Source organism: Agelaius tricolor, unplaced genomic scaffold (genome assembly GCF_023055355.1).
Source record: "Agelaius tricolor isolate 1412-34295 unplaced genomic scaffold, bAgeTri1.0.p SCAF_50, whole genome shotgun sequence".
NCBI classification, from domain to species: Eukaryota; Metazoa; Chordata; class Aves; order Passeriformes; family Icteridae; genus Agelaius; species Agelaius tricolor.
Genome location: NW_027269310.1, coordinates 1,877,623 through 1,898,269, shown reverse-complemented (window position 1 = coordinate 1,898,269; position 20,647 = coordinate 1,877,623). Strand labels below are relative to the sequence as shown.

The window sequence follows — 20,647 nt, the reverse complement described above, 5'->3', positions numbered from 1 at the left end:
ACAGAGGCACAGAGAGCTTCAAGCAGGCAGGGCTGGGAAGGGGCTGGGAAGTGCCTGGGGCACAATCCCTGCCAGCCCTTGGCACAGCAACCTCTGGCTGCAGGACAATGCAGCTGCAGCTCCTGCACTGATCTCCTAAAGCTGCAACATCCCAATGCCTGCAGACTCTGCGAGTGCATCTCTGAGGATTTCTGCTGCAGGGGAGCTGAAATGCTCATGAAGCTCTCACATGCTGATCAGTCTCAGAATATTTGCAAGACAAGGATTTTGATTGAAATTAGGCAATTTCCTAAGCCTTTCTCTTCAGATTCCTACTACTGGAGAGTGGCAGGGAGGGAGGATAATTATTAAAGGATGATTATGAATTATTAGTTCTGAATTTTGGCAAGTGGTGCCTGAGATCACCAAACTGTTCCTTCTAGTGACCAGCAGGTTCACAGGAGATCCCTAATGTGCCTTCAGCCACTGTGCCCATGGACAGCAGCAGCAGCAGCAGCTTTGCTGGAGCCATCAGGCTCAGTCTGAGCTGTCCTTTCTCCAAGCTGCAAAGAGAAGCTGCCCCCAGGCAGTGCCCTGCAAACAGGCAGGGTTCTGTCAGGCCAAGGAGAGTGCACAGAGCTTTGGGCTCTGTGAGTGCTGGCACAGAGAGATCAGGCACAGGGAAACCCCTGCAGGAGGAAAAGCTCCAGGAGGCAGAGAGAAGATCAGGGAAGGAGAGAAAACAGAACCCAGCAATGCTGTGGCAGGGAGAGTTGAGAGATGTGCACAGGATCCCCTGCAGTGCAGCCCCTCCCTCTGAACAAGCCCCCTCCCTCCTGTGCCCCAGCCAAGCCTCTGCCCTCAGGCCCGGGGCTCCAAGGCGTGCAGCCCCTCCTGTGCAGGCAGAGCTGCAGCAGAGCCGTGGGGCAGCTCTGCAGCCCCGGGCCCAGTTCCCTCTGCAGAGCACAGGGCTGGGAGCAGCTGCCCGGCCCTGGGGGCTCTGGAGGGGCACAGCTGGCTCAGGGTGACGCTGTCCCCAGGGCCCGGCTCTGGGCAATGCTGTCAGGGCAGCCAGGGAAGGAGCTGCATCTCCCTTCAGCCAATGCCAGCAGAAGGACACTTGCAAGTCCCTCTGACATTTCAGTCCAGCCTGGGAGCTTCACCCCAGCATGCAAACCTGTCCTGGAGCATCTCTGAGTGATAAGATCCATGGGCAAAGGCAGAGGTGTTGTGACACTGAAAATGCTGCTGGGTTGGTGGAATGAGCAACGTGAGTCCTTGGCTACAAAGGTGGAGCTGGGCTCTGCTGGATCCATCTGCTCTCACAGTACCTGGGCGTTTGTAAGAGGAACGTGGGAGTGTGAACATCCTCCAGCTGAGAAAAGTGAAAGCCCAGAGGAACTGCAAACAGAATGAAGTGACAGATCATCTGCCCCCAGTCTGCACTCATTATCTTGCCTGAGGGAAATCACTCTGTTCTACCAGAGGGCAGCAGAAATGCTGAGGGTTTCTGATATCCAAGAGTACCAGGAAGTCCATGGATGGAGGTTAACAAGAAAACATCAGAACTCTGAAACACAAGAGCGTGTCCGTGTGTGTTACAAAGGAGGGTGTGTGGGAAATGGCTTTGATTTTGGTTACAGGTATCTCCTCTAACCCTTCACTGTCCTTTTCTCCATGAACAGGTGCCCACGTGCAGCCACAGCAAATGTCCAACAGCAGCTGCATCAGCCACTTCCTCCTGCTGGCATTGGCAGAGCCGGGGCAGCTGCAGCTCCTGCACTTCTGCCTCTTGCTGGGCATCTCCCTGGCTGCCCTCCTGGGCAACGGCCTCATCATCAGCACCGTAGCCTGCGGCAACCACCTGCACACGCCCATGTTCTTCTTCCTGCTCAACCTGACCCTCAGCGACCTGGGCTCCATCTGCACCACTGTGCCCAGAGCCATGCACAATTCCCTCTGGGACACCAGCACCATCTCCTACACAGGATGTGCTGCACAGGTCTTTTTCTTTTTGTTCTTTATCACAGCAGAGCTTTCATTCCTGACCCTCACATGCTCCAACTGCTACGTGTCCATCTGCAAAGCCCTGCACCACGGGACCCTGCTGGGCAGCAGAGCTTGTGCCCACATGGCAGCAGCTGCCTGGGCCAGGGGCTTTCTCACTGCTCTGTTGCACATGGCCAATACATTTTGCCTGCCCCTGTGCCATGGCAATGCCCTGGGTCAGTTCTTCTGTGAAATCCCCCAGATCCTCAAACTTCCAACCCCAGGGAACTTGGGCTTCTTGCTGTTTGTGCCTGTTTATCATTTGGCTGTTCTGTGTTCCTTGTTGTTTTCTCCTATGTGCAGACCTTCAGGCCATGCTGAGCATCCCCTCAGAGCAGGGACAGCACAAAGCCTTTTCCACCTGCCTCCCTCCCCTGGCTGTACCTCTGTTTATCAGTACTGCAGTGTTTGCCTGTTGTTGCAGGCTCCCAGCCAGGTAATATTTAGCATTGTCTCCATGATTGCAGAAGGCTGATCCATGGCTTTATTCTACTATATTATATAATATCCTACTGTACTTATTAAGGAACTCCTCCCCTTACAGACAGTGCGATACAGCTTTGACCTAATTGCTCAATCCCTGCAAACACCATGCAGTGGCCAGGCAGAGCTGTCAGCAAAGGAAGGGCCCAGCCAGGTGGGGCAGCCGGGGGATGCCGACAGCCTGCAGGGACAGAGGCGCAGGGCAGGGACACCGTGGGACAGCCTGGGCTGCACAAGGGCACAGGGATGGGCAGCAGCTGCAAGACAGCCCTGCCAGAGCCAGCTTGGGCAGCACTTTGGCCATGGCTGCTGGGCCTGGGGCCAGGAGGGGACAAGTGACCCTTGCAGGCCTGGGGCCTCATTGCCTCCTTGTCCCTGCTCAGCAGCCTGGCAGGGGCCGCCCCACGCTCCTGGCCCTGGCATTGCACATCCCCACATGCCAGTGCCCATCCCGGGAAGAGCCCTGAGCCAGGAGGGAGGGACAGGATCTGCCTGGCCAGGCCCTGGGGCTCAGGCCTTGGCCCTTTGCATTCCTGAAACACATCCAGGTGTGCTCAGCACCAGAGACACCTTTGCCTTGCTTGTGCCAACTGGCATCACTGCCTGCAGTGTTCTGCTCTAGCTGGAACCTGGGGACACTTTCTCAGTTGTGTCGCTGGCAGGGATCTCTTCAAAGTACAAGAAACTTCAGTGTTTCAATAGAATTGAGTTCTTGAGTGTTCTGTGACATCACTGAGGGGATGGTGACATCACAGAACTGGCTGTGACATCACAGAGCTGGCTGTGACATCACAGAGCAGGATATGAGGCCATAGAGCAGAGTCTGCCATCACAGAGGGTGGCTCAATGGCATCTGAGAGTGGGTTGTGACATCACCTGGTGGCTGGATATCATCATAAAACAGGCTGTGACATCACAGGACAGACTGTGACATCACAGGGTGACTTTGTGACATCAGTCTTCTGTGATGTCACAGCACAGCTGTATGACATCACAAGGTGACATAGAGTTGGCTCTGTGACATCAAAGAGGCTGTGTGACATCACGGGGGCAGTGTGACATCACGGGGGCTGTGTGACATTATGGGGCTGTGTGACATCACAGGGGCAGGGTGAGGTCCCTGGTGAGGTCATTCTGCCCCGGCCCCCTCACAGTTCCCCCCAGAGCAGTCCAACCCTGCTCGTGCACAGCGGGGTCCCTGGTCCCCCCGGGTCCCCCCGCCCCCGGCCCCGCAGCCTCCCCCAGAGGATGTTCCACGAGATCGACCCCAGAGCCTGAGAAACAGGGACAGGGGGCCGGGGCCCTGGGGGTGGCACAGGGGGACAGGGACCCCCGGGCAGTGTCCCCGTGTCCCCCAGGGCCAGAGCCTGGGCCAGGGCTCCTTCACCCTGCTACCAATGAGGCCTTGAGAGCCCTGAAAAAATCCCCGCAAGGGAGCAGCAAAAACCAGATTTAATCTTAAGGGACAGCAGCACAGAATTCCTTGGCAAGAGTCACTCTGCTCCTGACTGGACACTTCAGGCACACCAGGGAAACAAAGCAACAAGAAATCCAAACAGAATCCAGGCAATCAAACCAGAAATGAACCGAGAACTGTCCCTCTGTGTGTGTGTGCGACACAAGGACAGGGAGGACAAGGATAAAAGGAATACGGCCTAAAAGCTTAACAGAGCTCAAACTTAACAGGACGTAACTTATTCCTTAACCTATACTGATACTTTCAACTTCACAAATTTGCAAAAGAGCAGACCATAACAGCATTTAACCTAACTTAAACCTATGACTTTGCAATTTAACAGAGGAATAACACTTTAAAATATTTAACTTAGCTGATAACTTATATTGAAGGTAACAACTTAGCAACTAAGAACAACTCTTAGCAGCATTTAACTTCACTTAGACCTTGTGATTTAACCTTCCCAACAGGCCTGACTGACTCAGCTATCCAAGGCACTCCAAGCCCTTAGAGAGCAGCATTTCTGCCACATTTCCCCAGCAGAGGCACTCCTGTGTGCACACAGACACAAAGAGTCAGTGCAAGGCACCTGGGAGCAATTCCCCTGAGGGCAGGGAATGCTCACTGCTGATGCTTTGGCATCTCCCCAGCGGGCAAAGGGTTGAGCCTGGAGGAGTGGGGGGATCGGCCCAGGCTCTGTGCTTGTTCAGGATCACCGAGTGCAGCAAACGGGAGAGTTCCTGGCTGGGAGAGGCCCCGCTCAGAGGGAGTCGCTGGCCCAGGAGAGCTCCAAGGGCTCCTTTTGGAGCGCTGTTTGCAGGGCCCCAAGAGAGGGGCTTCAGTCCCAGCAATGGCTCATCCTGGCTGCACTGGGCACCAACAGCTTTCTTTGGCAGGGTGACAACAGGGATCTTGTGCCAAGAGGGAACAAAACCAGTTCCCAGGGCTGCTGCTAAAGGAACCAGGAGCTGGTTGGGCAGCAGCAGTGCCTGGAGCAGACAGTGTTTGTGATGAGCTGCAGAGGAGCTGAGCCCAGGGGCTGTTGGCCAAGGCCGAGGCCCAAGGAGCATTTCTCAGCTGGCAGGGCGGCCGGAGAAGGGCAGGGGGGAATGCACCAGCACACGGCCATGGAACCAAGGGACCATTGTGACACTGTGGGGCCCTGTGAGACCAAGGGACCATTGTGACACTGTGGGGCCCTGTGAGACCAAGGGACCACTGTGACACTGTGGGGCCCTGTGACACCAAGGGACCATTGTGACACTGTGGGGCCCTGTGAGACCAAGGCACCATTGTGACACTGTGGGGCCCTGTGACACCAGGGGGCCTCATGGTACCAAGGAGACCATTATGACATTTTGGGGTGTCGTGGAACCAAGGGGCCATTGTGACACTGCAAGACTCAATGGAACCAAAGGTTCATTGTGACATTACAAGGCCTCATGGAACCATGCAAAGTCAATTAAGACTCTTTACAGCCTCACGGAACTAAGGGGCCATTGTGACACTGAGGGGCACCATGTGAAACATGGAGACCATTGTGACACTGTGAGGCCTCACGGAACCAGTGAGACCATTGTGCCCCTGGGGGTCCCCACAGAACCAAGAGGACCACTGTGATATTGTGGGGCCTTGTGAAACCAAGAGGCCTTTGTGACACTGCAGGGCTGCATGCAACCAAAGGTCCATTGTGACACTGCAGGGCCTCATGTCATCAGTGGTCCATTGTGCCACTGGGCAACCAAAGGAGACCATTGTGACACTGCAGGCCTGCATGGAACCAAAGCTCCAGGGTGTCACAGAGTGGCCTCCTGTCATCAATGGTCCATTGTGACACTGTGGAGCCAGAGGAGACCATTGTGACACAGCAAAGCCCCAGGGTCCAAAGGTCCATTGTGACATTGCAGGGCTCATGGAACAGAGGAGTCACGCGACATTGTGGGGCCTGGGGAACCACGGAGACCATTGTGACACTGCAAGGCCTCATGGAATCCTTGGGACCATTGTGACACTGCGGGGTCTTATGACACCTGGGGGGTACTGTGACATTGTGGAACCCCATCGAACCGGGGGGCCAGTGTGACACTGCAGGTCTTCTTGTAATCAAGGGGCCATTGTGACACTGCTGGAACCCATGGAATCAAGTCACCATTATGACACTGCGGGGCCCCATGGATCCAAGGCACCATTGTGACACTCTGGAGCCCCATAAAACCAAGGGAACACAGAACAACTCTGGCTGGTTTGGCCTCCCATGGGCTGCCTGACGGGTCCAAGGGACCTTTGCATGCTGAGGGTCACTTCTCATCTGCTGCTGAAACACTGGGCCTCTCAGCTGTGCCTCTTGGCCAGGAGCCCAGTGCTTCTGGGCAGCAGCACAGCAGCTCCTGCACCCCCTTGCTCCCACAGCCCCTTCCCCAAGGCGCCCCTGCTCTCCCCTGCCTCCCAGTGCAGCCCAGTGCCCCCAGTGTGTCTCTAACGCTGCCTTTGTCCCCAGCCCCCTGTGGCTGAAGAGCTGCGGGCTCTCCTGCGGCAGAAGCGCCTGGCTACCTCTCTGGATGCCTAGGTGAGCCGTGCCTGCAGGGACAGGGCTGGGGACAAAGCCCAGCCATGGCCCAGTGGGCTCCAGAGGTCACCGTCTGGGCTTTGTCTTTTAGGCTTGCAAGGACCAGTGTCCTTTTTCCTCTCCAGTGGCATGAGGAGATGATCATCTCTGCAGGAACCCCCTGAACCCTTTGAACCCTGGGCCATTTCCCCTGAAGAATAATCAATCAATAGTCAATAAACCCTTTGATCAAAGCTTTGCTCTGTGTCTGTGTGTGTGTCCGTGGGTCTGGATTTCCTCCTTTCCAGTGGTCTGGGGAAGTCAGGCCAGGTCTGGGCTCTGCTGCCTTGACACAGTCTGTGCTTCCCCCAGACAAATGGTGTGTTGGGAGTTGTGCAGAGTCCAGGGGGAGTGGGTTGACTGGGGGGGTGGCTGTGCAGGTGGTGAGAAAGGCTGTGGTTCACTGTGAGCATGGTAGGAATGGCCTGGGTTTAAAAGAAAAAAAGTAAATTCAAAACAACTTTCTTTTAAAACTTTTTATCCCTGTGAGAATTGACCGCTCACTTCTCAAAATTTTGAAAGGTCTATGAAAGGTCTTGAAAGCTGTGTTGTGACTGGAAAAAGTCATGAGTTTTCATTATTATCTTTTGGACATTCAGTAAGTATCCTTTCTGTATTCTTTAGTATAGTATAGTATAGTATAGTATTCTTTAATAAAATACAGTATTATAAACTAATAAATATATTATAAAGTATTTATAAAGTATTCTCAAGTAATAAATTAGCCTTCTGAGAACATGGAGTCAAATGCATCATTCCTGCCTTCATTGGACATTCCTGCAAATACAATAGAACACCCCCAAAATTCTTGATTTACTCAAAAGAATTTAACTGCTAAAAAAAAATCTTCATGTATCACAAGTATGTTGAAATTATTTATTGGTCTTGAAATTTGGTTCCCTGGCAGGATGGGCCTGCTGGGTCTACCTGTCTACGGGCAGTGCGGGGTTTCCTGGGTGAGGGGCCCTACACGGTCACCTGTAATGCCTGGCCACGGTGGGGTAGAGCCACCGCGGTGTCCTGGAAAAGGGAGAGTGGTTCTACCTGGCTCTGGGGTCGTTCTTGGCCGCTGGGTCCATCGGCTCCAGCAGGACTTGGGTGAATTTTGGGTTGGGCCAGGTGGATCAGTTGTCCCCGGCCATCCTGAGAGCTCAGCAGGGCTCAGTCGTGTTTGCTGACTCCAGTTCCAATACTGAAGGAACCACTGGCGCCAGCACCGCCCCAGGGAAGCCTCCCAGCAGAACTGGCACAGGGCATTGCCCTGCCAGAGGGGCAGGGAAAATGTCTTGGCCATGAGCAGAAGAATGGCGAGAAAGCCTCTGGTGCAGGAGTTCCCCACCCAGCAGGCTGAAGGCAGATTTGGGTTGCATTCCTGCTGTCCTGGCAGTGAAATTCTGAGCAGAGGGCACAGAGGTGTCTTCTCCACAGGGCTCACAGGTGACACCCAGATGCTGTGGGGGAGCAGAGCCCTGCCTGAGGGCAGACTCAGGCCAGCAGGAGCCCCGGGCTGACACTGGAGTCCACAGCTGGCTCAGGGGCGACGCAGGGCCATGAGTGGGGAACAGCTTCCCCTGAAACAGGGAGAGCTGAACCTTGGAGCCACCTGCTCCACAGCTGGAATGGTGTCAGCGTCAGGGAGCAGACTAAAGAGGAGAGGGAGGCCTTTGGTGTGAGATTCTGAGGAACATTCATTCCTCAAACAGAACAGGACCCAAAGAGCCCCAAGCACCCATGTGCTCGGGATTTTATACAGCACTAGACCTGCGGGCGGGCACCATCGCTGAGCCAATAGGGAATCAGGGAGGGAGGAGCAAAAGGAGGGGAATACATCTCAGGGACCAATGGGATAAGGGGGTGGAGAGGGCAGCTCACATGGGCCAATGGGGCATCATACATGAGGGGAATTCCAGAGGGGCGGAACCTGCAGGGGAGGGGTTTACAGGAGACTGACAGGGAAGGGTCCAGAACAGGGGCAGAGTTTAGAGTGATGGATAGGGAAGGCACTGGAATACAGGGTGGGGATTAAAATGATGGAAGGGTAAAAGGGGAGGGATATAACCTGGAATAATCCAACTTGGGGAAATACAACATACAGGGGGTGAACTGGAACATACCATCCAAAAACCTGTGCAATAAAAGGGCAAAAAGAAAGGATCGATCCTGTGCTATTTTTATCAGGTCTTTTTATAGGCCTTTTCTTAGGGTTCTTTAAGAACATCTCCTGTCTATCCCCATTTGGTCAGTAACAAGTTGTTACCCTGTATTGATTGATCACTCAAACCCCCGGTGTGTAAGTGCAGGAAAAGTTGTTTGGGTGAGATAGTTTTTATTTTTCTATCAAAGAGTTAAAAGACAGTATATACCAGTGGCTAGTGTTTATCACAGTCCTAGAGCTCTTTTTCAGGGAAAGTTGGTTGTTTTCCACAGTCCTAGAGCTCTTTCTCAGGAAAAACAAGTTGTTTTTCACTGCTGCACAACTCTGTTCTCACAAAGAGTTGTCAGCTTTCTCATGGCTTCTGTCAGCTCAGGTCAGCATTCAGTTTGTCGGCCTTTGGCTGCTGTTTCACCACCACAGAAAACATCATTCCTGTCTCAAAAAATAAAAGCAGCAGAGACGCAGCCCAGTGCCTTCTAGAAGGTGAAAAGGGATGCAGGTGCCTGGGGGCCCAGCAGAGAAATGGCAGTATTGAAAATGTGAGAAGCAAAGTTTTATCCATAGAGGCAGTGCCTGACCTCAAGGAAGACCTTTCCTACCAGTCAAGACTTCCTTAGGGAACACCCTGCTTCAATATCAATTAGAAAATAATGTTATATTACTTCTTATGAAAAGAAAACTAAGGAGAGAAAATCTTGAAAATGGGAAAAAATCATTTGAGGTAATTGCTCATTGAAATCTTTTTCATTAATTCCACTCCTGACAAAACTAATTCTTGAAGCTAATTCTGGTCGAGGTGCAGCTCCTTTGGGCTTTGTGCACTCTGAGGAGCCCCATGGGAGATTTGGTGCCAACTCCATGAGCCTCAGTTCCTCAAAGTGGATGTCACAAATGTCCAAGGAAAGGAAGTGCAAAGCAAAGGCAGAACACACCTTCCAGGGCCCAAGATAATGTTCTCCTCCCCACTGGATTTTTGCCCTGGTCAGATGGGACTGTTCGAGGGTGAGGGAGACTTCCTGAGCAATCCTTTGCTCTCTGGGCACTGATCAGCTTGATGCCTGGAGAGGCTCCCTGGAACAGAGGCTGGGCAGAGTTAAAGGAATAAAGTAGGGATTTATTACAAGGCCTTCAAAGGATTCCTCTTGAGCAGGACAAGAGCCCAGCCAAGGCTACACTCAAAATGGATGACTGGTCAGGAGATTTCACACTTTTCTAAGGTTTGGTCCATTTAAATATTGGGGTTAAATGTCCAATTCCAGCCTCAGGTGATGCAGTCCCATCCTGTCAGTTTGCTCTCCTCAATTTGCTGTTGTTTGCACTTTTGGGGCCTGAAGCTGCAACAGCATCTGGTTCTGGGGCTGGAAAAGGATTGTTTTGTCTGACTACACTGTGAAGAGAACTTGCTAACACTCTGTCTGAAGTCCAGAGTTACAGACTAATGCAGTACAGAATCTGGAGATATGACAGCTAAAACTGAAGGCATCAGCCTGTTCCATGTTCCCTTGGTTCCATGGGGACCCACAGCGTCACAATGGCCACTTGTTCCCATGAGGTTCCCCAGTGTCATCGTGGTGTTCTTGGACCCACCTGGTCACAACTCACCCATGGTTCCATGAGGTTCCACGGTGTCATCATGGTCACTGTCAGAGGCTGGATGAGATCAATGACCTCCTCCTCCTCCACGCCGTCTGGGGAGGAGCGGTGGTGTGCGCACACCCCATGGGTCCCCTGCCTAGACTGTTTCCAGTAAAGCTGAAATCACTAAAGAGCTGCTCACGTGCCATTCATAACAGTCTTGGGGACTGGTCCGGGACAGGCCACACCCGAAGAGGACTGAGGGCCTGCGGGATATCTGGCCCTATCTGGAGCGGTCGGCAGCAGCCTAGGAGCAAAGAGTGTGGAGGAGCATGGGTAAGTAAAGGCGGTGTCAGGAGTAGGAGGCAAGCGAAAGAAGTGTGTGTGAGATGGGGCCCAGCAGCTCGGAGCCCCGAAGCAGCTGTGGGCCTCCGAGTACCGCGGTTCTGGACTCCTGCCAGGGGACCGGCCAGAAACAGAGGGAAGCAGGAGAAGCCTGAGTGAGTGAGACGCCTCCCAGGGGGTTAAGGTGGGCCCCCTCCGGGCGTGGGAGGAATAGAAATGTGAGTGGCACGCAAGGGGTCGGCCTTCCCCCTTCAGGCTTGGTAGGCGCCCTCAGGGCGTGCTGAGGGTGGCAGACGAATTGGTGAGTTGGCACGCAAACCCCGAACAGAGCTCCGGGTGCGGGGAGGATCGGGGCAGTGTGAGTCGCGCACAATCCCTGGAGTGGGGGGACACGGGTCCCTACCGGGGTTTGGGGTGACCCGAGTACAGCAGCAGCACTGAGTAGAGCCAAGAGGCCCCAGTGCCCAGGCTCGGACGGCGGTGCTGGGGGTTCAGTGTGCCGCGGTTCAGGTAGAAACCGTAAACCCACTGGAGGCCCCTGGGGGCATTGGGGTCACAGGGCAGGGCAGGGCTGGGCTTACAGGGCAGGGCAAGGCCCGACCTGCCCCTTCCTCCGCCACACACAAAATGTTTGGAGCCAACAATCTTCTCCAGTCTGTCACAACAGGCAATCTTGGAGGTGCAATCCCAATTGTGGCCATGGGCACCTGGCTGAGAAGGACAGTTCTTTTCCATAGGAAGGAAAGCACAGAGCCCGAAGGTTTGGAAGGCAGGTGAGAGCCTCAGTAGGCCAAGGCCAGCCAGACTTGTCAGTAATAGCAGATGCTGGATTTAGGGCATTTTGGAGGTGGAAACCCAATCTCGGCCATAGGCACCTGGAGAAGCAGGACAGTTCTTTCCCATGGAAGTGAAGCATGGAGCCTCCCCAAAGTTTTGGGGACAGATGAGAGGTGACCTTTGTGAAACCACTGCCAGCCAGACTTGTTCTGGCAATATTCCTATGGGAAGAATCTCTGGATAGAAACAAATTTGGAGGTGAAATCCCAATTCTGGCCATGGGTGCCTGGAGCAGAAGGACAGTTCATATCTACTGGGAAGGAAAGCACAGAGCCCCAGTGTTTCAGCAGCAGATGAGAAGTGACCCTCTACATGCAAAGGTCCCTTGGACCCGTCAGGCATCCCATGGGAGGCCAAACCAGCCAGAGCTGTTCTGTGTTCCCTTGGTTTTATGGGGCTCCAGAGTGTCACAATGGTGCCTTGGATCCATGGGGCCCCGCAGTGTCATAATGGTGACTTGATTCCATGGGTTCCAGCAGTGTCACCGTGGCCCCTTGATTACAAGAAGACCTGCAGTGTCACACTGGCCCCCAGGTTCGATGGGGTCCCACAATGTCATAGTGGCCCCTAGGTGTCATAAGGCCCCGCAGTGTCACAATGGTCTCTGTGGTTCCCCAGGCCCCACAATGTCGCGTGACTCCTCTGTTCCATGAACCCTGCAATGTCACAATGGACCTTTGGACCCTGGGGCTTTGCTGTGTCACAATGGTCTCCTCTGGCTCCACAGTGTCACAATGGACCATTGATGACAGGAGGCCACTCTGTGTCACCCTGGAGCTTTGGTTCCATGCAGGCCTGCAGTGTCACAATGGTCTCCTTTGGTTGCATGCAGCCCTGCAGTGTCACAATGGTCTCCTTTGGTTGCATGCAGCCCTGCAGTGTCACAAAGGCCTCTTGGTTTCACGAGGCCCCACAATATCACAATGATCCTCTTGGTTCTGTGGGGACCCCCAGGGACACAATGGTCTCACTGGTTCCCGGGAACCCTCCTTGGTTCCCTATGGCTGTAAAATGTCTTAATTGTCTTTGCATGGTTCTATAGGCCCAGCAATGTCACAATGAACCTTTGGTTCCATGGAGTCTTGCAGTGTCACAATGGCCCCTTGGTTCCATGACACCCCAAAGTGTCATAATGGTCTCCATGGTGCCATGAGGCCCCCTGGTGTCACAATGGACCCTTGGTTCCATGAGGCCTCTCTGTGTCACAATGATCCCTACATTCCATGGAGCCACACAGCGTCAGTACGGTCCCCTTGGTTCCATGAGGCCCAGCAATGTCACAATGGTCCCTTGGTGTCAGGAGGCCATCACAGTGTCACAGTGGTCCCTTGGTCTCACAGGGCCCCACAGTGTCACAATGGTCCCTTGGTTCCATGGCCCTGTGCTGGTGCATTCCCCCCTGCCCTTCTCAGGCCGCCCTGCCAGCTGAGAAATGCTCCTTGGGCCTCAGCCTTGGCCAACAGCCCCTGGGCTCAGCTCCTCTGCAGCTCTTCACAAACACTGTCTGCTCCAGGCACTGCTGCTGCCCAACCAGCTCCTGGTTCCTTTAGCAGCAGCCCTGGGAACTGGTTTTGTTCCCTCCGTGGCACAAGATCCCTGTTCTCACCCTGCCAAAGAAAGCTGTTGGTGCCCAGTGCGGCCAGGATGAGCCATTGCTGGGACTGAAGCCCCTCTCTTGGGGCCCTGCAAACAGCGCTCCAAAAGGAGCCCTTGGAGCTCTCCTGGGCCAGCGACTCCCTCTGAGCGGGGCCTCTCCCAGCCGGGAACTCTCCCATTTGCTGCACTTGGGGATCCTGAACAAGCACAGAGCCTGGGCCGATCCCCCCACTCCTCCAGGCTCAACCCTTTGCCCGCTGGGGAGATGCCAAAGCATCAGCAGTGAGCATTCCCTGCCCTCAGGGGAATTGCTCCCAGGTGCCTTGCACTGACTCTTTGTGGCTGTGTGCACACAGGAGTGCCTGTGCTGGGGAAATGTGGCAGAAATGCTGCTCTCTGAGGGCTTGGAGTGCCTTGGATAGCTGAGTCAGTCAGGCCTGTAGGGAAGCTTAAATCACAAGGTCTAAGTGAAGTTACCTGCTGCTAAGAGTTGTTCTTAGTTGCTAAGTTGTTACCTTCAATATAAGTTATCAGCTAAGTTAAATATTGTAAAGTGTTATTCCTCTGTTAAATTGCAAAGTCATAGGTTTAAGTTAGGTTAAATGCTGTTACACTCTGCTCTTTAGCAAATTTGTGAAGTTGAAAGTATCAGTATAGGTTAAGGTATAAGTTAAGTCCTGTTAAGTTTGAGCTCTGTTAAGCTTTTAGGCCGTATTCCTTTTATCCTTGTCCTCACTGTCCTAGTGTCACACACACACACAGAGGGACAGTTCTTGGTTCATTTCTGGTTTGATTGCCTGGATTCTGTTTGGTTTTGTTGTTGCGTTGTTTCCCTGGTGTGCCTGAAGTGTCCAGTAAGGAGCAGAGTGACTCTTGCCAAGGACCTTTGTGCTGCTGTCCCTTAAGATTAAATCTGGTTTTTGCTGCTCCCTTGCTGGGGATTTTTTCAGCGCTCTCAAGGCCTCGTTGGTAGCTGGGTGAAGGAGCCCTGGCCCAGGCTCTGGCCCTGGGGGACACGGGGACGCTGCCGGGGGGTTCCTGTCCCCCTGTGCCACCCCCAGGGCCCCGGCCCCCCGTCCCCGTGTCAGGCTCTGGGGTCGATCTCGTGGAACATCCTCTGGGGGAGGCTGTGGAGCCGGGGGCGGGGGGACCCGGGGGGACAGGGGACCCCGCTGTGCACGAGCAGGGTTGGACTGCTCTGGGGGGAACTGTGAGGGGGCCGGGGCAGAGTGACCTCCCCAGGGACCTCACACAGCCCCTGTGATGTCACACAGCCCCTGTGATGTCACACAGCCCCTGTGACGTCTTATAGCTCCTGTGATGTCACACTGAACCTGTGATGTCACACTGCCCATGTGATGTCACACAACCCTATGATGTCACAGAGCCAACTCTATGTCACCTTGTGATGTCATACAGCTGTGCTGTGATGTCACAGAAGACAGATGTCACAAAGTCACCCTGTGATGTCAGTCTGTTCTGTGATGTCACAGCCTGCTCTATGATGTTATCCAGCCACCAGTTGATGTCACAACCCACTCTCTGATGCCATTGAGCCACCCTCTGTGATGGCAGACTCTGCTCTATGGCCTCATATCCTGCTCTATGATGTCACAGCCAGCTCTGTGATGTCACAGCCCGTTCTGTGATGTCACCATCCCCTCAGTGATGTCACAAAACACTCACAAACTCAGTTCTTTTGAAACACTGAAGTTTCTTGTACTTTGAAGAGATCCCTGTCAGGGACACGACTGAGAAAGTGTCCCCAGGTTCCAGCTAGAGCAGAACACTGCAGGCAGTGATGCCAGGTGGGCACAAGCAAGGCAAAGGTGGCTCTGGCGCTGAGCAAAGCTGGATGTGTTTCAGGAATGCAAAGGGCCAAGGCCTGAGCCCCAGGGCCTGGCCAGGCAGATCCTGTCCCTCCCTCCTGGCTCAGGGCTCTTCCGGGGATGGGCACTGGCATGTGGGGATGTGCAATGCCAGGGGCAGGAGCGTGGGGCGGCCCCTGCCAGGCTGCTGAGCAGGGACAAGGAGGCCATGAGGCCCCAGGCCTGCAAGGGTCACTTGTCCCCTCCTGGCCCCAGGCCCAGCAGCCATGGCCAAAGTGCTGCCCAAGCTGGCTCTGGCAGGGCTGTCTTGCAGCTGCTGCCCATCCCTGTGCCCTGTGCAGCCCAGGCTGTCCCACGGTGTCCCTGCCCTGCGCCTCTGTCCCTGCAGGCTGTGGGCATCCCCCGGCTGCCCCACCTGGCTGGGCCCTTCCTTTGCTGACAGCTCTGCCTGGCCACTGCATGGTGTTTGCAGGGATTGAGCAATTAGGGCAAAGCTGTATCGCACTGTCTGTAAGGGGAGGAGTTCCTTAATAAGTACAGTAGGATAGGATATAATATAGTAGAATAAAGCCATGGATCAGCCTTCTGCAATCATGGAGACAATGCTAATTATGACCTGGCTGGGAGCCTGCAACAACAGGCAAACACTGCAGTACTGATAAACAGAGGTACAGCCAGGGGAGGGAGGCAGGTGGAAAAGGCTTTGTGCTGTCCCTGCTCTGAGGGGATGCTCAGCACGGCCTGAAGGTCTGCACATAGGAGAAAACAACAATGAACACAGAACAGCCAAATGACAAACAGGCACCAACAGCAAGAAGCCCAAGTTCCCTGGGGTTGGAAGTTTGAGTATCTGGGGGATTCCACAGAAGAACTGGCTCAGGACATTGCCATGGCACAGGGGCAGGCAAAATGTATTGGCCATGTGCAACAGAGCAGTGAGAAAGCCCCTGGCCCAGGCAGCTGCTGCCATGTGGGCACAAGCTCTGCTGCCCAGCAGGGTCCCGTGGTGCAGGGCTTTGCAGATGGACACGTAGCAGTCGGAGCACATGAGGGTCAGGAATGAAAGCTCTGCTGTGATAAAGAACAAAAAGAAAAAGACCTGTGCAGCACATCCAGTGTAGGAGATGGTGCTGGTGTCCCAGAGGGAATTGTGCATGGCTCTGGGCACAGTGGTGCAGATGGAGCCCAGGTCAGGGAGGGCCAGGCTGAGCAGGAAGAAGAACATGGGCGTGTGCAGGTGGTGGCCGCAGGCTACGGCGCTGATGATGAGGCCGTTGCCCAGGAGGGCAGCCAGGGAGATGCCCAGCAAGAGGCAGAAGTGCAGGAGCTGCAGCTGCCCCGGCTCTGCCAATGCCAGCAGGAGGAAGAGGCTGATGCAGCTGCTGTTGGACATTTGCTGTGGCTGCACGTGGGCACCTGTTCATGGAGAAAAGGACAGTGAAGGGTTAGAGGAGATACCTGTAACCAAAATCAAAGCCACTTCCCACACACCCTCCTTTGTAACACACACGGACATGCTCTTGTGTTTCAGAGTTCTGATGTTTTCTTTTTAAGCTCCTTCCATGGACTTCCTGGTACTCTTGGATATCAGAAACCCTGAGCATTTCTGCTGCCCTCTGGTAGAACAGAGTGATTTCCCTGAGGCAAGATAATGAGTGCAGACTGGGGGCAGGTGATCTGTAACTTCATTCTGTTTGCAGTTCCTCTGGGCTTTCACTTTTCTCAGCTGGAGGATGTTCACACTCCCACGTTTCTCTTACAAACGCCCAGGTACTGTGAGAGCAGATGGATCCAGCACAGCCCAGCTCCACTTCTGTAGCCAAGGACTCACGTTGCTCATTCCACCAACCCAGCAGCATTTTCAGTGTCACAACACCTCTGCCTTTGCCCATGGATCTTATCACTCAGAGATGCTCCAGGACAGGTTTGCATGCTGGGGTGAAGCTCCCAGCCTGGACTGAAATGTCAGAGGGACTTGCAAGTGTCCTTCTGCTGGCATTGGCTGAAGGGAGATGCAGCTCCTTCCCTGGCTGCCCTGACAGCATTGCCCAGAGCCGGGCCCTGGGGACAGCGTCACCCTGAGCCAGCTGTGCCCCTCCAGAGCCCCCAGGGCCGGGCAGCTGCTCCCAGCCCTGTGCTCTGCAGAGGGAACTGGGCCCGGGGCTGCAGAGCTGCCCCACGGCTCTGCTGCAGCTCTGCCTGCACAGGAGGGGCTGCACACCTTGGAGCCCCGGGCCTGAGGGCAGAGGCTTGGCTGGGGCACAGGAGGGAGGGGGCTTGTTCAGAGGGAGGGGCTGCACTGCAGGGGATCCTGTGCACATCTCTCAACGCTCCCTGCCACAGCATTGCTGGGTTCTGTTTTCTCTCCTTCCCTGATCTTCTCTCTGCTTCCTGGAGCTTTTCCTCCTGCAGGGGTTTCCCTGTGCCTGATCTCTCTGTGCCAGCACTCACAGAGCCCAAAGCTCTGTGCACTCTCCTTGGCCTGACAGAACCCTGCCTGTTTGCAGGGCACTGCCTGGGGGCAGCTTCTCTTTGCAGCTTGGAGAAAGGACAGCTCAGACTGAGCCTGATGGCTCCAGCAAAGCTGCTGCTGCTGCTGTCCATGGGCACAGTGGCTGAAGGCACATTAGGGATCTCCTGTTAACCTGCTGGTCACTAAAAGGAACAGTTTGGTGATCTCAGGCACCACTTGCCAAAATTCATAACTAAAAATTCATAATCGTCCTTTAATAATTATCCTCCCTCCCTGGCACTCTCCAGTAGTAGGAATCTGAACACAAAGTCTTAGGAAATTGCCTCATTTCAATCAAAATCCTTGTCTTGAAAATATTCTGAGACTGATCAGCATGTGAGAGCTTCATGAGCATTTCAGCTCCCCTGCAGCAGAAATCCTCAGAGATGCACTGCCAGAGTCTGCAGGCATTGGGATGTTGCAGCTTTAGGAGATCAGTGCAGGAGCTGCAGCTGCATTGTCCTGCAGCCAGAGGTTGCTGTGCCAAGGGCTGGCAGTGATTGTGCCCCAGGCCCTTCCCAGCCCCTTCCCAGCCCTGCCTGCTTGAAGCTCTCTGTGCCTCTGTGCTGTGCCCGGGCTGGCTGCAGGCAGTGCCCCAGCCCTGCTGGGCTGTGCACAGGAGCTGCTCCTGCCCAGAGCTGTCTCTCTGCAGCTCTGCTGCCCTTGCCAGGAGCTGCCTCTGGGCCAGGAGCCCGGCCCAGCTCAGCAGCACAGACACAGCACAAGGACTTGAGGAGCCTCTGGGCCTTTGTGCTGAGGCCCTGAACATCAGGCCCTGAGAGGGAGCTGAAGAAGCCTCTGCAGAACTCCAAGTCACAATCCAACTCCAAAGTTTCTGGGACTTGTAGTGGCTCCCACTGAGGGACACGACAGAGAAAGTGTCCCCAGGCCCCAGGCAGAGCAGAGAACTGGAGGCACTGATGGCAGCTGGGGACAAAGAGAAGCCAAGGCTTGGTGCCCTGGGGCACAGCAGGGTCTGTGCCAGCAAGGGCTGGGAGGAGACACCTTGTGCTGAGGCCCTGGGGCCTCCTGGCCCAGCCCCAGCCAGGCTGGGCACTGCCAGCCCCTTGTGCTGCCCTCTGCATCCCCCCCTAGCCCACATCCCAGTGGCCTCAAGGATCTGCTGCAAGGAGTCCCTGGGGAGCCTTGCTCAGCAATGGCCCTGGCGGCTCCTGAATGCTCCCTGCAGGGACTGCAGCTTTTTCAAAGGACTTGGGGTTTGCCTTTGGCCTTGCAGTCTCTGAGAGCTTTGTGCAATCATGGCCTCCAATTACCTGCTGTAATTAGTCCCTGCAGAGGCTCTGTCAGTAACACCACTCAGTGGGGCTCATGAATGCTTCAAGGTACTTCAGATCTTTTAAGGTACTTGGTGTTTCCCCTTGGATCCAGACTCTGGGAGAGCTTTGTGCAATCATGGCCCCAATTATCTGCGTTAATGAGTCCCTGGAGAGCTTTGTACTGACACTCAGTGGGGCTCATTCATGCTCTGAGACACTCAAGGTGTTGAAGGTACTTTGGATTTTCCTTTCCACACTGAGTGTCTGAGAGGTTTTTGTGCCATCCTGGCCACCAATTCTCTCCTCCAAGGAGTCCATGAGGAGCCTGTGTTGGACAGGGACCTCAGTGGGAGCCATGAATGCCTGGAGACACTTTGGGTGTTTCCTCTGACTCTGACTCCAGGCAAGGTTTGTGCAATCTCCTCCCAGGCCCTGAGGTTCAAGGGCTCAGCTCCAAATGCACAGTGAGGCTCATGAGGATCAAGCAAGTCCTGACAAACCATGGCTCTGCCTTGATTTCCCTCTGCTCCAGTGCAGTTCATTAGAAGGGTTTCCTTTCAAAGTTATGGAGAAATAGCTCAAAGAGCTTCTAGGAAATATGTATTGCTATTTGAAAGGGTGTCTTTTATTGCTTTTCTTATTACACAAGAGGTGACTGCAGCATTTGGTGACTGATATTGATGCAGGGACTGTCCTAAGGAGGTCTGGCCTGCTCAGAGAAGCTGTGCCTTGAGCTCTGAGCCAGTGTGGACAACCTTGCTGCACATTCCCCAAGCCCATGGTGTCTCTCCTCACTCACCTGGGAGCTGCTTTGCTTGGAGAAGTGGCTGCACTCAGGCAAAGAGGGATTTTCCTTCGTTGAGTTTTGAAGCCATCTAAAACTCCTGAGTTCCCCCATTGCAAGCAGACATCCTCCTCAAGTGTGTGCCAAGCCCAAGGTGGCACCAAGAGCACTCCAGCCCTGCCCTGGGCCAGCTGTGAGGGTGGATCATCATCCCAACAGGCAGTGGGCCATTGCAAGGGGCTGCTGCCATGGACACTGCAGGGACCCCAGTGCTGGGTTTGGGTGCCATGGCAACCGCCATCAGTTCAGGTTTCCTTGGAAAGCAGCCCCAGGAGCCATTTCTGCAGCCAGGTTCCATGGCCCCTTGCCTGCAGAGCTGCTGCTGCCCTGGGCTGCCATGGCAACCCTGAGGACAAAGCGGTGCCAGGGCTGTTCCAGGCACAATTGCAGTGACACTGGTTGGTGCCAGCAGGTGCCATGGCAACGGCCACAGGGACCCGTTCCTTGGTTTGGTGCCATGGCAAGCAATGCCCGGAGCCGTTGTGATGGTTGGTGGGCATGGAAAGCTGCCCTGGGCCCCTTGCTCAGGGCTGGTGTCAGTGCCCAGAGCCAGAGGGGATCCCTTGCTGGGGGCTGTGCCATGGCCACCTGCCCTGTGCCGCGCTGGCCGCTCAGGCACCAGGAACCAGCAGCCAAGGGCACTGCCAGGGCCAAAGGCCAGGTCAGCCAGACAGAAAGGGGCAGGGCTGGGCACTGTTTCCATGGCACTCGGCACTGGGGGGACACCTGGGGCACCTGGCCTGGCAGTTGCCATGGAAAGCCCTGGCAGGCACTGAGGGCACAGCCCCTGGCACTGAGACACTGCTGGGCCGGGTGCTGAGCACAGCGCTGAGCACGCAGAGATGGTTTTGTTCTTGCTGAGCTGCAGCACAGCCAAGGCCTGTCCTGCCCCTCGTCCAGCCACGCTGGGGAGGGGCTGGGGCTGCGGGGGAGCTTGGCAGGGGACACAGCCAGGACAGGTGACCCCAACTGACCCCGGGCACAGCCCAGACCAGAGCACATCATGCTCAGGCTATGAAGGGGGGGAACAAGGAGCAAGGGGGCAATTTTGGAGGGAGGCTTTTTGCCTTCCCAGCTAACACTTAGGCAAGAGGGGGCCCTGTTT

The 20,647-nt window shown here is 54.9% G+C and overlaps 2 pseudogenes; one reads left to right on the top strand and one right to left on the bottom strand.

The window, feature by feature from the left end:
* The first annotated feature begins 1,655 nt into the window (after nucleotides 1-1,655).
* Nucleotides 1,656-6,533, top strand: LOC139604390 (olfactory receptor 14I1-like; annotated as a pseudogene).
* Nucleotides 6,534-9,091: 2,558 nt separating this feature from the next.
* On the bottom strand, nucleotides 9,092-16,302 carry LOC139604389 (olfactory receptor 14A16-like; annotated as a pseudogene).
* Nucleotides 16,303-20,647: the final 4,345 nt, after the last annotated feature.